We start from the raw sequence: 15,199 nt of genomic DNA, 5'->3' as shown, positions 1-15,199 counted from the left end.
AATAGCACCTCACCCCCCCCACCCCAGTTATTGTGAGGTTCAAATGAGATTTTCTTTTTTTTTTTTTTTTTTTTTTTTTTGGGGGGGGATGGCTGGGCAATTGGGGTTAAATGGCTTGCCCAAGGTCACATGGCTAGTAAGTGTTACGTGTCTGAGGTTACATTTGAACTCAGGTCCTCCTGACTCCAGGGACAGTGCTCTATTCACTGCACCACCTAGCCACCCCTAAATGAGATATTTTTAAAGCAATTAGCACAGTGTCTGGAATATAGTAGCTGCTTATTCCTTTCCCACTACTAAGCAGCAGAATTAGGACTAGAACCCAGGTTGTTTGATTCCTTGATTACTGTTCTTTCATTCTACTGTAGCACACCCCGCTATGCTCACTCTCTCAGCTTGTCTTCACACTGACAGGTTGGGACCCCAGGGGACAGTTGACTATTTTTTCCCTTAGGGTTCTAGGGATTGCTCAGAGGGATTAGGGTTTTTAGTATTGTCAGTTATGAGCCCTCATCAGAGTACTTCCCATTAAGAAGCAACAAGTTAAAGTCAACTAGCTTTTTTAGAAAAGGGATTTACTGAAAGAGTATAGCAAGAGTAGTTACTTCAAACCATTCCTTCCAACCTGGGCATGTTCTCTTCCCTTGCTTATGCAAGTTTTCTTAGGAGAGTAGCTTTAAATTTAAAGTTCAAAGGTGGTGAGGCACACATGTGGAAAACACATGGGAAAAGGCTACCTCCTACTCCAGGTTCTGAAGGTCCTTTTCTCCCTTCATTGAGTCTTCATGATTTTTCCTTTTATGTAGCTCCCTGTTAGGCAAGTAAGGGCTCCAAGGGTCAGTGCTCCTGTTGAATCCATGGCTAGTACTTTTCTTTGCCACATGGGCTTTCAGTCTTAGAAGCTGTTGCTGTCCTTGGGTTCCCATCTTTCAATGCTTATTTGTAGGTACTTCTTCTGTTGCTGGCCACTACCACTTTAGCTGTCATTACTATAACCTCTGGTTGTCTCTGAAACGCCTAATGGTACCTCTGGATCACCCCCATCTCATAATACTCATTTACCTAAGATGAAGAAAGAATAAACATAAAAGAAAGAGCTACCATGTGCTCATAAACATATGATAGCCAGGTAAAGGAATATGGACAGCTGTTATTCCCCAATTTTGCAGTGCAAAGCAGGCCTGCCTCCCCGGAGCCGCAAGGGAAAGAGACTGAGAAATGAATGGGTTGCCCTTTTTGTGGGCCCACTCAATTCCATTCAGCAATTCTGGAGTCATCAGTTCTGCCAGCTTCACAGCCAATTAGAAGTCTTTTCATCATCACGTAATACCAATGCCAGAGTCGTTATGGCCAGAAGCCAGCTCCCCTCAAGTTTCCATATAGTTACCTGGACTGAAAGCAAGTGGGGGAATAACTGCACATGCTTTTGGTTATTCTATTCTATTACATTATCATCACTGAATTGAAGAAAGAATCTGCTAGTGGCCTAAAGAACAGTCCTTGTAGGTTTTATTTCCATTAAAAAAATAAACTCTCATGCAAAACTTGATTTCTTTAAGGCCCAGATATATTAGTTCCACATCTTAAGAACAGTAATTTCTGCTCATTTTTATAACTGGTACTAATTGAATGTGATCATTTGAAATTATAATTATCTCGATTGGCTTTAACAATTCTACTATGATGGAATTTAATAAAAATGATAGGATTTGAATAGGAAGATTCTTTAGAGATAATTTGGTCTAACCCTTTCATTTTATAGACCAAACTGAGGCATAGAGAGGTCCAGTGATTGGCCCAGGGTCACATATGTACCATTTGATGAAGTCAGGATTTGAATCCAGTCCCTCTAAATTTAATTCTAGCTTTCTTCTTATTGTATTGCACTCCTTGATGTAAATGTAATGTCCTAAAGTTGACAATGAAAAACCAACTTTACCACCAGAGCATGAGAGAGATGCGGCTAATCATGAATTTATGTGGAAAACACCGTGGGTTTTTTTGTGGGCAGTAAGCTTTGTAATGAGTCAATAATGGCATGGTAAACACAAAAAAATCTAATTTGATCTTAGGCTGTCAGTACCTCCTTCTGAAATTTCCTTGAGTTTGTTTTATGTATGTTTATATGCTCATACATATAGCTATGGTGTCCCCCATAGACAGTAAGTTTTCTGAGGGAGGGGTTGCTTCATTCTTTTCTTCATATTCTGAGTGCCTACCACAGTGCTTATATATAAAAGTATATATAAGTATATAACTGGCTAATGAGCAGAAGTGAATTACCCAGAAAAGAGAAGTCATAGCCTTGTTGGCCTTAGACCGTATTTGGAGTGGGATGCACGACATTTTAGGGAGGTCATGGACAAACTAGAAAGAATTCAGAGTATGGCAACCAGGATGGTGAGATTACTTGAAACAAAGAGGCAGATTGTGACTTGATAGAAAGAACACATTCTTAACAATAAGATCTGTCTAAAAGTGAAATGGCACTCCTTGAAAGGTGGTGAGTTTCTTATCACTTGAAAGTATTCAAGTGCAGGTTGAATGATTACTTACTGTGGATATTGTAGAAGAAATGTCTGCTTAGGTATGGGTTGAACTAGATGGCCTGAGGTTCCCCCTTCCAACTCCATTATTCTTTGATTCTGTGTCTTTGACAGTGATGAACCAAGTCACCTACTACAGGATAAACATTATAATTTTTCAGTAGCGGTGCCTTTTTTGGTGGTTTGGAAATGAGATGTAATTTAACAGAATTTTATCTGTTTAATTTTGACTACAAAAAGTTCAAATGCTATTTAAATGTTTTGAAAGATTATTTTAGTTAAGCTAAGTACCAAGCTAACAAATATTGATTTGTTTCATTTGCTTCCTCCCTTCTTTTTTGGAGAAATTCTTCTCTATATTTCAATCTCCACAGTTTTGTTCTTTTTCTCTAGGGTTATGTCTGTCTCCATTTTTACAGTTACTCCAAATTGTTGTTCGTCCTTCATTCTCAAAGAGGAACAATGACATTGTAAGGGTGATGACTTGTGAGTGAATTGGATTTAAGTTAGGCAGATCTGTGCAAAGTCATTAACTACACTTTCTCCTCCAGAGTCATCCAAGTCCAGTTGCAAGACAAAAGTCAAGATGACTGTCAATGGCCTGGGATGCAAAGGGTGACATTGAACTTTCTAAATGAAGGCCTTTCCCAGTTCTCAATTTATCTGAGGCAATACCCATTCAATGACTGAGGGGTAGGTAAGAATTGAGACAAAAAAAAAATTGTGTAATTGCCATCACAAAAATGTTAAGCTCTGAAAGAAAAGCTCCTAGATGTTGGCAGTAAGATTGGGGTTCAGGAAGCTACAGTGGTTTACTCTAAGTTCTTTCAGAGTACTAGACTGACCTAGCAAAAGTAGCAAGCAGATTTTAGAATTGCCCAAATAGCCTATAGATTTCAACTATAGTTAGAATAAGGGAGGTAGGGTATGGTGAATGTCCTCTTCAGTTCCAAAAGATGGGGCTTCTGGAAAGGTACCCAGTCAAACAAGATGACTTCTAGGCAGGCACTGTCACTAATTTGTCCATTTGCTCCTGTTCAGTGGAAATCCTGGGGCTCAGTTGAAATAATACTGGATTTGGACTCTATGGACACTTGATTGTCTTGAATATCACAGGATCATAGGTCTAGAGAGGTCATCTAGTCCTCTGCTTTCATTTTACAGGAGAGGACACTGAGTCCCAGGGAGGTTAAGTGATGCCCAAAATCACATAGGGAGGCAGGATTTGAATTTAGGCCTTCCAGAATTAAAGCCAGAGTTCTTTTCATATAGTATCAGCATCATAATAACTTCCATGTGAAAAAAGAGCACTGGTTTGAAGTCAACCAATACTGCCTTGTATTCTGACTTTTCTGTTTACTGCCTCTATTAACTCGGGCCAATCACTTCCCTCTCTGGGCCTCACCATCTTCACCTGTAAAATGAAGGGTCTGGACCAGATGGTCTCTCAAATCCCTTTCATCTCTAAGTTGATTCTAGGGTCTAATAACTACTCTAGACGTAATTGCGTTGAGTAGTAAAATGGGGAACTCCTCCCAGGGTCTGTTGAATCTTTAAGGACTCTCTTGAAAGCTGCTGACTAATGGTCTGGTGATTGCTAATTTTGACCTTCCCTAGTGGTAAAGAAGGCAAGGAAATGGCTAGAAATCAACAACTTACAGAGCTGGGTCAGTAAAAACTGCTAACGATGGGGGATTCCATAATCTTTATGTTCCAGCTTGTCTTTGGATCAACCTAACCACTTCCTCTTAGCCCTGACTCTGTCATGGTTTTTGCAGATGGAATTATTTCTCCTTTCTCTCTCTGTTTGGGCTTTTAAAAAATTCAGATTTCATCACCTTTGTTCTTATTGTCTTTGGTTAATTTTCCCCCTCCTCCCCACTCATATTTTCTTTCTTTTGTTTTGTTTTTGTCTGCCCATTCCCACTCCCTTGTTACATTCTCTGAGCAAAAGTAGCATTTAACCGGACCCTAACTCTCTGAAGTGTTTGCCATAGAGAGTAGGAACCTTTGAAGTTTTCCTTACAGCTTCTGTTCACTGCACACCAACTCATTCACTGATCACAATCGTGCCCTTGTAGGGCTAGGAGGTGGGAGTACAGTTGATGCGCCCTTTATGCTGCCAGGCTTTTCAGGAAGATAACGGGTGAGTAATTTTAAAACCTGGGGAAAATCTTTCACTGGGGAAAAAAAAGACCCAAACAAGTGGATGTCTCTTTGAAAATAGAGCAGGGGTTGAGAGCCTCAGTTCTGCTTGAATCATTCAAAGATATGTGTCCAGACTCTTTCTCTGCATTTGCCTTGAGCCGTCAGGATGAACAGTGACAAACTTGCAAAAGATGCTGATTCACTGTTGTGAAATAATTCATGCCTTAAGGATCAGAGGAGACGGAAGGGAAAATGTTGGTGAATTGGGGGATTTTCAAAAGGTCTTTCTTAGTTGATCTCCATTTACTCTGTATCGGGTTAATGCTAACTTACTTCTCCTCCCCCAATAATTCAATAATCAAGTGTAGGTGGAGCAAAGAGGGAGATGGGCTTGTACCCTGATTCTTTTCAGTGGGCCAAATGTGCTCTGGCCCTTTGTTAAAGAGCCTTCCTGACCAGTAGCAAGCTTATTTGTCTCTGTGTATTGTATCCTTCTGTTAGGTGACTATTTTGAAGATAATTGCCTAGGTGAGCCTGAGAATGGACCTCAAGTCCCTGGTGGTCTCTATTTCTTTGTGTTTCTTTTCTTTACTGGTTCTTGTCTTAGATGGATTAGAATAGATCCTTTGTGACTTGGAATTCCATAGTGGGAGAGGGAAAGGGAGGGGAGGGGGAGGGGGAAGGGGAGAAGGAGAATGCATTTATCAAGCAGTTATTATGCACCAGGCACACAGTAAGATTGGACCCTGTCAAGAAGTCCAGCAAGTTGAATCACAAGTGGTGGTGAGTTGTGGCTGGGGCCCTATAATGTTAATGGGATTTAAGATCTTCCCTGCCCATTAATAGGCCTCACGTGTAGCCTATTAAGGGAAGCTTGCTTAGGGGAGGCTAGCTTGTAGGAAGGCTTTCACACCTTTTGCTAATTTCTAATTAGTCACTGAGTCAAGATGGTTGTATTTCTGGCTCTGAGAAGTGTATACATACTCTGAGTTGGTATTTTACTTGGAGGGCTCACTTATGAGAAGGATCTGGCTGAGATTCTGAGTGGCCAATTATTCAGAGCTCCCCAACTGCTCAGATGCAAAGGCTCTCTGGATCCAGGGACGTATATGAAGTATATAGCTGATTCAGGCAGTCAGAGCCCTGTCTGTTGGTCTTTATTTCTCTACTTGTATTTTCTCTGAAGTTCAGAGACTTTTCCCCTGAACTAGTGAATGTGATTAGAAAAGATTGTTGACCCATTAAACAGCTATCTTTCCTAGTAAAGCAGGTCTAAGAACCTGTGCTAGCAGCCAGCCTGGGTATGCCAGTGTGCTTGCTGCTACAGGCCCCTCCTGAAATAGTGGGCTTGGCTGGCTGTTACCAATCAGGAGAATGAGGCCTCAGGGTTGAGTAGGAACTCCAGGATAGGAAAAACCAAGAGAAGAAGATCTGTTTAAATCCTGCCTCAGACACTAGATGTATGACCGTGAGCAAGCTACTTAATCTCTCTAGCCTCAATTTCCTCATCTATAAAATGGGGATAGTAGCTCCTACATCCCAGGATTATAATAAGGATCACATGAGATAATATAAGCAAAGTACTTTGCAAAACTTCAAGTGCTTGATAGATGTTAGCTATTATTATTATCTTACTAATTATTGCAACAGCCTTGTAAGGTAGGTGCAATTATTATTCCCATTATACATATGAGGAAACTGAGACTGAGAGAAGAGACCTGCTCATGGTTACGCACTTCGAATCTGAGGCAGAATTTGAACTCAACACTTCCTAATGCAAACTCTACCACTTTAGCTGCTGCTCTCCCTAAATTAAGAAGGTAATGCCCTGCATCTCTTCCCTGACAATCTGAGTAACAGATAATTCAGTGCTGGAGTAAAGACTTTATTTATCACCCCCAAAGTGATGGAGAGCTATGTGTAGATTTTTCAACTCCAGAAATTGTAGAATGAATGATAAAGCATTTATTAAAAGCTTTCTATGTGCCAGGTACTAAATTCTGGGGGTATAAGTACAAGCAACTAATTTAATGGAGTCTGGCGTACATGTGGGGTGCCTTGGATGGCATGTCCTAAGGAGTCACTTGTGGGGATCAGGGATTGTGATGACATTCGAGGAAGTCTCTTGGAGAGAGAGACTATGGGATATATGTGAACATTTTATCATTAGTTTCAGCTGTCTAATCACATGGTTAGAAGGAACTTTTTTCTATTGATTGCAAAGCTAGAATCATTGTCATCTTTTAAAAAGGCCCGAGTTAGCTTTAGCTATCTCTTCTCTTGGCTGCATTCATATCTGAGGGAGGGAAGCACCTCCTTTATTCACGGCTTCCACTGAGAGGCTATATTGTAAGAGGAGACCTTAGGGCCTTCTTCCCCTCTGAGACTATATGGCTTCGCCAAAGTAGGCCTCTGTCTTTGGTCTTTCTGTTTGTTCTTTTCCATTCTAGGTGCAGAGAGTGTACTCTTTTACTTAGTTGGTAGAGGGAGGTACAAGAATCTGGGAATTGGAATTTAGACTGGGTTTTGCAGCCAGGGTAGCACTGATGCCCCAGGATCAAGGAATGACCATTGGAATCAATCTTCTGGACCCATATTAGTGAAAGCTGAGGCAATGACTTATATAATAGCAATGTCACCATCGAATGTGAACTGGATGGGACCCATGCTATGTAAGAACTGAGCTTTTGAGCCTGTTCCACCAGAAAATGAAGTGGTATAGAGGAGACTATGTTCTGGAGATACTGTGGTAAACGTACATTTGTTCTTGATCTATCTTTGAAGTAAATATCCTTTAGTAAAAGTTTCATGATAATATGTGGTTGGAATTGAATTATGTGGTGGAATGGAATTGGGGCCCTTGCTAGTCACTGATTCCTTAAAAATGGGAGGACCACAGCCATTGGGGGCTCAAGTGAATGGCATCAGAGAAAAGAGATACTCCAACCCTCAGGGTGCCCTAGAACTCTAAGGAGGAAGATGTAGCAGGCCTAGTTTTGAGATGGTGAGGCCAGACTCTACACCTGATACAAACAAGACAGTTCCTGCACTCAAGAAACTTACTAATTACCTCATTTAGGGGAGTGCTGGTTGGGGAGGAGGAGTGTTTTAGACATAGTAAATCAGAATGAATGGTAGTTGGAGGTCATAAGACAATCACTTAGCATGTCCTTACTAGAAATGATAATGCCAATTTGGTTATTCTTAGAATTTACAATTCTCAAGGTGGGTGAGTAAATGAAAAGGCATGTAATGACCCATAACTGGTAAGATAAAATGAGAACTCATCAATCAGAGTCCATGGTCTCAGTGGGCTCCAGGTCCCCCTGGGAATGAGATTGGAGCACAGGAGACATGGAGATATCCAAGGATTGGAAGGTAAATGGAAGAAAGAAAAATTTGTTTTTTTTTTAAGTGAAAATGAAAACTAGGGTTAGGCTAAGCAGAGCTTGCTGAACAATTAAGGCATAATTCGAGAGGGTAAATAATAAAACCTGGAATATAAAAGAAATGAAGCAAATTCCATGGGGCTAATATTTCATATCACAAATTAAAAATGATCACAAACAGCACAAGGAGAAACACTGCCTTAACCCCCACCCCCCAGCCCCTACCTCCTTCCCCCACACACACATCAGAACTGTGAACCCCCTTGGTCCAGTTTCATAGGGTCTCAAATTTGGTGGAACCAGGGAGGACAGTCTATGAGATGTGAAGTCATCTGATGAAGGGTAGCAAAGACTACCCTTGGCTTACTCTACTGTGTATGTGTGTGACACTGTGAGAAAGATTAAAACCCCCTCTAAGCAGGAAGCCAAACATTGAAAAAAAAAAACAGTCTCCAAAGAAAAGTCAGACCTTGGCTTGAATTCAATGTGTGCCTGTTGAATTAAAGATACAGCTGTGATACAGTAGTCAGCAGTGGCGTCAGAGGATGTGGGTTTGAATCCCAGCTCTGTCACTTACTATCCGGGCCCCCTTTTCAACATTATTTTCCTCATCTCTGAAATAAGAAAGTTGGTTGAGGTCAGTTGTTCTTAATCTGGGGTCCACAGATACCCAAGGGTCTGTGGATAGATTTTAGTAGATCCCTGGAATCTGAATGGGAAAAACAATTATATCGTTATCTTCACTAACCACCATCTGAGATCCAGAGTTTCCTTCAATTTAAAAACATTATTGTAAGAAAGCATTCAGAGATTTTGCCAGACTGCCAAAATGGTCCATGACACAAAAGAGAACCCCTGAGTTATGTAACTGGATCAGAGTTCTAGAGCATAAAGATACCTCAGAGGCCAATGTCCTCATTTTACCAATCAGGAAAGCCAAGCACAGGTTGGTAATCGACTTGCCTAGTATGGCACGTAAGCTCTCTTTTGTCTCTTAACTCGACAGTCCTATAAACTGGAGAGACATGTCAAGGCTGTGACTTTGAGCCAGGCTTCTCTATCTGCAGATGTGCCCTCACTCAGCCACTCCAGGATTTCCTGATCATAATGAGGAAGCCTTGCTGATCAGCCAGTAAACCCAGATTGAGATCATATCACCTTTTGACCTCAACCCCTCCCTTTGTTTACCAGTCTGAGAGCTGGCACAGATGACTATAAAAGGATGAAAAAGAAAGATGCTTCAGAAAGCAGAGATATAAAAAGATCTATCTGTTCACTTTTGCACTATGACAACCCACACTAGGTAGAACCCTTCCTGTGTATTGTTGAGAGCAAGAATCCCCATTTTAGAGTGTCACATGAGGGCAGACAGATGCTTTCTGTCCTAGGCAACCCCTGTGATCAACCAAGAACTTATGGAAGGCCTTTCCAAGAGAAGGCCCTACAGATAGGTGAAGTAGGCAGTTGCCTATGGCATGGGGTTGAAGAAGTGTGATTGGGAAGGTGGAAAGGTTGCTTTGCTCCCCCAAATACCTTACCTGTTTACTAAATGATATTTGACATTTCTTGAACAAGAAGCATCTTTTCCTATTTCATAGTTAGAGATAAGACGCTTTCTCTCTCTCTGTGTACACACACACACACACACACACACACACACACACACACTTGAGGAAGTATGGTATGGATAAAAAAGACCTATGATGGAATCAGAGGACCTGGGTTTCAATTCCACTTTTGACACTTGCTACCTGTATGAAAGTCAGCCTAGTGGATAGAAGGCTATATTTCCTAAGTCAGGAAGACCTGAATTCAAATCCAAGTCTGAAGTATGAGACATTTTCTAGCTATGTCACCTTGGGCAAGCAATAACTCGTCCATGCCTCAATTTCCTCACCTACAAGGTGAGAAAGTCAAACTTGATGGTATCTAAATTAAATCCCCTTCCATCTTTAAATCTATGACTATTTTAAGCATCCTCCCTCGGCCTCAGTTTCCTCATCTGGAAAATGAAGGGTTGAACTAGATGGTCCCTGAGGTCCCTTCCTGAGGGAAGTAAAACATTTACTTAATTCACACTAACGTGTAACTGATTGATCCCAGATCCCTTGCTGACAGTGGGTTCTTATTGAAGAGATAAACTTGGGTCCAAAAGCCAAGAGCCAATAGGGCTGGAGGGTTGTGTAGTCAATAAAAAGACAGTTGAAGACTTCTGTATTATAATTTTCCCTAATGCTATAGTGGGAAAAAATACTGAATTTGAAATCAGAGAGCCTGGTTTTAAATCCTGGCTCTGAAACATACTATCTATGTGAATTTAAGCAAGCCACACAAGCTTATGGGGCCTCATAGTTTCTTCATCTGTTAAATGAAGAAGTTGGAACCCTTCCAGTTCCAAATATTCTAATCTGGGACTGTGCAATGAGATTTGAGAAACAGCAGTGAAAAATTTTCCAAGTTGGTGATACTACCCACAATACTTCTCTGCCTTTCATCTGATCTCTTCCCTGACATTCTCTTTCTCCTCTCTTTCCTAAGTGTCAACCTTGTACGAAACCAAAAACTCCTGAAGCTGTGTGTGCCCTGTCTCCCTTTCTGCCAGTGGCAGACAGACATGTGCATATGTATGGATTTCTGTCACCTAAGTTGAGGGGGTGGGTGCATATTTAGAAATGAGGCCCATATCTGATTTGAAATAAAGATCTGTCAGCTAGCTTCCTAGGTCAACTGCAGCAAAGGATGGATTGGTTTAGGATTACACATATCTCTGTGATGATGAGCCTGCTTATTTGTTTCTTCCCTTCCTGGACTACAGGAAGCTTAGACGACTCCACCCTTTCCAGCTGTTGCCAAAAAGATAACACTGATATGGATGAACATATAGGGGATGTGAGAAACACTAGAGTAAAGATGACAAACAAATATGTAAGTAGATAATAGAAATGCTTTCCTTATTATGCATGCCAGAGATAAGGGCATTAGGGGCATTAGTAAGAATGTGAGAAAACTCAGGAGATCCATGTTGCTTCTCTGATGACAAAATGGGGGGACTTCAAGATTTTTCAGGGGTTCTTTGATGTCTATGGATAATAGAAATTCACATTTCTGTAGCATTTTCTTTGAAAACAACTGAAGTGGGTTATACTATTGTTCCCACTTTAGAACTGACAAAATCAGCATTGAGGGAAATTAAGTAACTTGCATAAGGTCAAAAAACTAATAAGAATCTGAGCTGGGCTTTGAAGTTCAGTCTCCTGACTCCAAGGCCAATGCACTGCTTACTATCCCCCTGCTGCTTCTAGATAGAGGGGATAACACTGATTCATCAAAGCCCAGAGTATTAGAACTAGAAGGTGCACTTTGAAGATTGAAGGAAGGAAATATAGGAAAAATAAAAGGACTTAGTAAAATGCTAAGTTTATGAACTTGTAACAAGCACCATCCCATGTAACATGCTCAGAGTTAACCTTCCTGGTACACCATGTGGAAGCTTTGGGAAAAAGAGACCTTGTGCTATAGAGTCAGAGAACCTGATTTTAAATCCCACCTTTGATACTTTTTAGCTGTATGAAAGTCACAGCATGATGGATAGAATGCTATAGTTCCTGAGTTCAGGAAATCACAGGCCTACTTCTGGTCAAAAGGACTTGGCATGACATGTTAGTATGATGGTATATCCTTGTTCCACCATTGCTTCATGACAACAGTGGTAGGGCAGGGTGCACAATCAGTTAAGAGAAGGTATGGTTTCTGGCTCTGGGATCTTCTTTGGATTCTCCAGGTGGTACCACATAACTCTAAGACTTCCAGGTAACAGTGGGAAAGTACTGGCCCTTTTTACCCCAGCATCATGGAAGCTGTACTTGTGTGACTGCTAGTGCAAAGGACAAGTTTGTAACGGTAGGCAAGTTGGTCCATGGGTCCCGTGTTACCTTTTCTGCTATTGTATTTGTTCTTCCCTTACTTTAGGTGAATCAATATGTATCCCAGGCTGCTAGCTACTACTTCATTTTTGGAGAAGATGGCCACTCACTCAAGCTTGGCTAGTTTACTAGTGGGTATGCTTTGTTGAACTGGCCTGGAAAATTCAAATCTTTACTAGCATTATTTCTATGGAAAAACGAACACAATTTTCCCAGGTATGAGTAATTTACAAATGAACTTTTGGAATACTAAGGAAGTAGCTAAGTGGTGCAGTGGGTAGAACATTGGATTTGGAGTCAGGAAGACTTGAGTTTGAATCTTGCTTTAGACATTTCCTAGCAGTTTGACCATGCACAAGTTACTTAACCTTCCTCAGCTGTAAAATGCAGAGAATAACACCCATTTTCCAAGATTGTTGTGAGGACCAATGAGATAACTTATTTAAAGCACTTTACAAAACTTGAAGTGCTATGACAGTGCTAGACACTAATCAATGTGTAAATTAGAGATTACTATATTTCAGTTCTTCTGATGATCCATGATCTCCTTTATGGGAGTACTCCCTCCACTGGTGCAAATCACAGCACATTCAGGATATTTTTTATCCTCAGTAATTCTTATCCAGTCTTCCCATAAGTCCTCTAAAGGATATGTCCAAAGTTTTGGAGGCCTCCCCTTTAAGTCTTTCATGTATTCTAGTACAACATTCAGAGTATTCACCTATCTCCCATGTGGCCAGGTCACTTCCTTTTTCCATCATACCTTTCCTGGATGATGTTATTTATACTGAGAGGTAATGTAGCATAATGAACAGAAAGCAGGTCCTGGAGTCAGGAGGACCTGGGTTCAAGTTCTGCCTCTGACACATGCTGTCTGTGTGCCCTCCAGGCAACTCTTCAAGACCATGCTGCAGGTGTCCATCTGCATTGATAGAGGAAATTTCCTCATTGAGAGTTCTCTGTGCCAGTGGAATCATATGCCCAGTCTTAAACCATCTTTTATATCACTCTTGTGAGCCAGATATCGATGGGCTGCCACCTCCTCATCCGTGCCATGCCTCTCTGAGTCACCACCATTTTGAATCTAGTGTTTCATGATTCGAAGCCATGTGACATCACTAGAAGAATATTGGTGTTAAAAAGATGGTTTGGGGTCAGGAAGCAGCTTGGGAATTGCTTAAAGTCCCACACAATTCCCCAAATGCAGTACAGCTGTAGCTTTTTCTCCAGGTCTACTCTATTCCAGACCCAGCTTATGGTTTGTTGCCATTTCCTATCCAAGATAGAAGTACTGATTAACAAACTCGATGGGCTATCCATCCAACTTCATGTCATCATCTGGACAATAGTTCTTCTCTATTACTTTGTTTTTTCCTTTGTGCACTAGTAGGCTGATCCTTTCTGAATTGATGTAGATCTCATTGAGGTGGTCCTATAATGTTCTAGGACCTGGATGCAATCAGCACTTTGTCATTCACAAACACCAGAGCCTACAGGAACTCACCTCTTCTGTGGCCTCAGTGAAGGGCATCCTCCAGGATAGTGCTGAGCACTTTTGGTGAGGACATGACTCCCTGCTTCATGTCTCATTTTATAATCAAAGGAGTATTCTCCCTGAGAATTGTAATGTTTTGCTTTTTATAGTCATACTCCCAGCGCTCTGCATACTGCCTAGTACACAGTAAGGGCTTAATAAATGCCTTTTTGTTTATTCATTGCACTTATCAAAGCATCTAGTATGGGTTTGGTATATGTCTGAGAGACATCTTGTTATCAGAGAGCCTTTAAGGCAGCATTTTATTCTAGCAAATCAAATAGTTTTCTCTCCTAAATCATCAACAATCAACAAGCATCAAGATCTTATATTTACATTTGTGTGACTGAAAAATATGGTTGTTGCAGAAAATCATTTGCACAAGCCTCCTTGCTCTCTTCTAGTATTTTCATTGATACCCTTGATGTGTGTAGATAATTCTCCTAAAGAATTTAAAGAAATGAGAAAGTAGGCATATGATTCAATAGCTCCTTGTGAGTTCTTGATCACTTAAAAGTATCCAGGCTTTCCCCCAATTATTTGACATCTTTTCTGATTTCAGATCATCCGAAACATCTTTCAATGGTTTCAAAGTTTCGTCACCTCCAGAATGACTTTCTTCTCTGTGTAGTTGGTTTGATCCAGCTGCTTTTCCTGACTTCATTTTCTTACATGCTATTCCTGCTACTTCATAGAGCATATTGGGAACAAAGGAGTCCTAGGACCATTGTTAAGTGTGAATAAATTGCTGTAGAAATATTGACAAATCTGTTTCATTTTGTGTCTAATGTTGTCTTAGTTTCACCTATAAATCCTCTTGTGATGTTCAGTTAGATGTTGAAAACATGCTACAAAACCAGATATAAGTTAGTTATTTGGTTCCTTCTCTTCAGCTTAGAAACATGCTCAAGTCTGTATGTTTAAAAAATGCCTTTGATCGTGCTATGATTTGATCTGTCTCTTTTCCTTTTCTGTCAAATTTCTAGAAGGATCAGTCTGTCCTCACTACTTTACCTTTATCACCATTTAGGCTTCTATCTCTTGAAATCTTGTTACTGTCCTGCCAATCTACCAAAACAAGTCTTTCAAAGATCACTAATGACCTCTTTATCATAAAGTTCAAAGTCTTTATTCCATCCTTTATCTTTGATCTCTACAGAATTTCGTTATCTGCAAAATGAGATAGTGGTGGATAATTCTAGATTACCTCTAAAGGTCCCTCTAACTTTGTGATGCTATTGTCTTCTCTTCAAATGTGTGGATAATCAGCCTTTACCATCATAGAATCTAGAGTTGGAAGGTACCCCAAGTTGAATTAAATGACTACATGTGATGAGGCTTTTCATACAACATTTAAGGTGAAACATAATGAAACTGTGATTATGAGAACATCAGTTATCTCTATTAAACAATTTGAATGAGGATTTTCTTTCCTTAATTTTGTGAGGATTTACTGGCAATTAATCAACAAGCATTTATCAGGATCTTATTATGTATCAGGTACTGTGCTAGGCTCTGGGATACAAAGATAAAAATGAAATAATCTTTGCTCTCAAATGGCTTACATTCTAGCTAGGGACACAACATGTACATATATAAGTAGGCATACGAACTGAGTCCTTATGAACATACACAATGTTTTCTGTTGATTTAATTCTA

At 40.5% G+C, this 15,199-nt stretch overlaps 1 long non-coding RNA gene across 1 annotated transcript; it reads left to right on the top strand.

Moving 5' to 3' along the window:
* The first annotated feature begins 4,308 nt into the window (after positions 1–4,308).
* On the top strand, positions 4,309–14,281 carry LOC138162210 (uncharacterized). The gene is made up of 3 exons (XR_011168577.1): positions 4,309–4,692; positions 10,899–11,008; positions 14,103–14,281. It is a non-coding gene; the product is annotated as an uncharacterized lncRNA (long non-coding RNA).
* The last annotated feature ends 918 nt before the right edge of the window (positions 14,282–15,199 follow it).

Source organism: Petaurus breviceps, unplaced genomic scaffold, assembly GCF_028583685.1.
Source record: "Petaurus breviceps papuanus isolate PSGF00001 unplaced genomic scaffold, PetGlider_PUasm1.0 186, whole genome shotgun sequence".
NCBI lineage: Eukaryota > Metazoa > Chordata > Mammalia > Diprotodontia > Petauridae > Petaurus > Petaurus breviceps.
The sequence above is the reverse complement of the archived record's forward strand: the minus strand, read 5'-3'. Positions and strand labels throughout refer to the sequence as shown.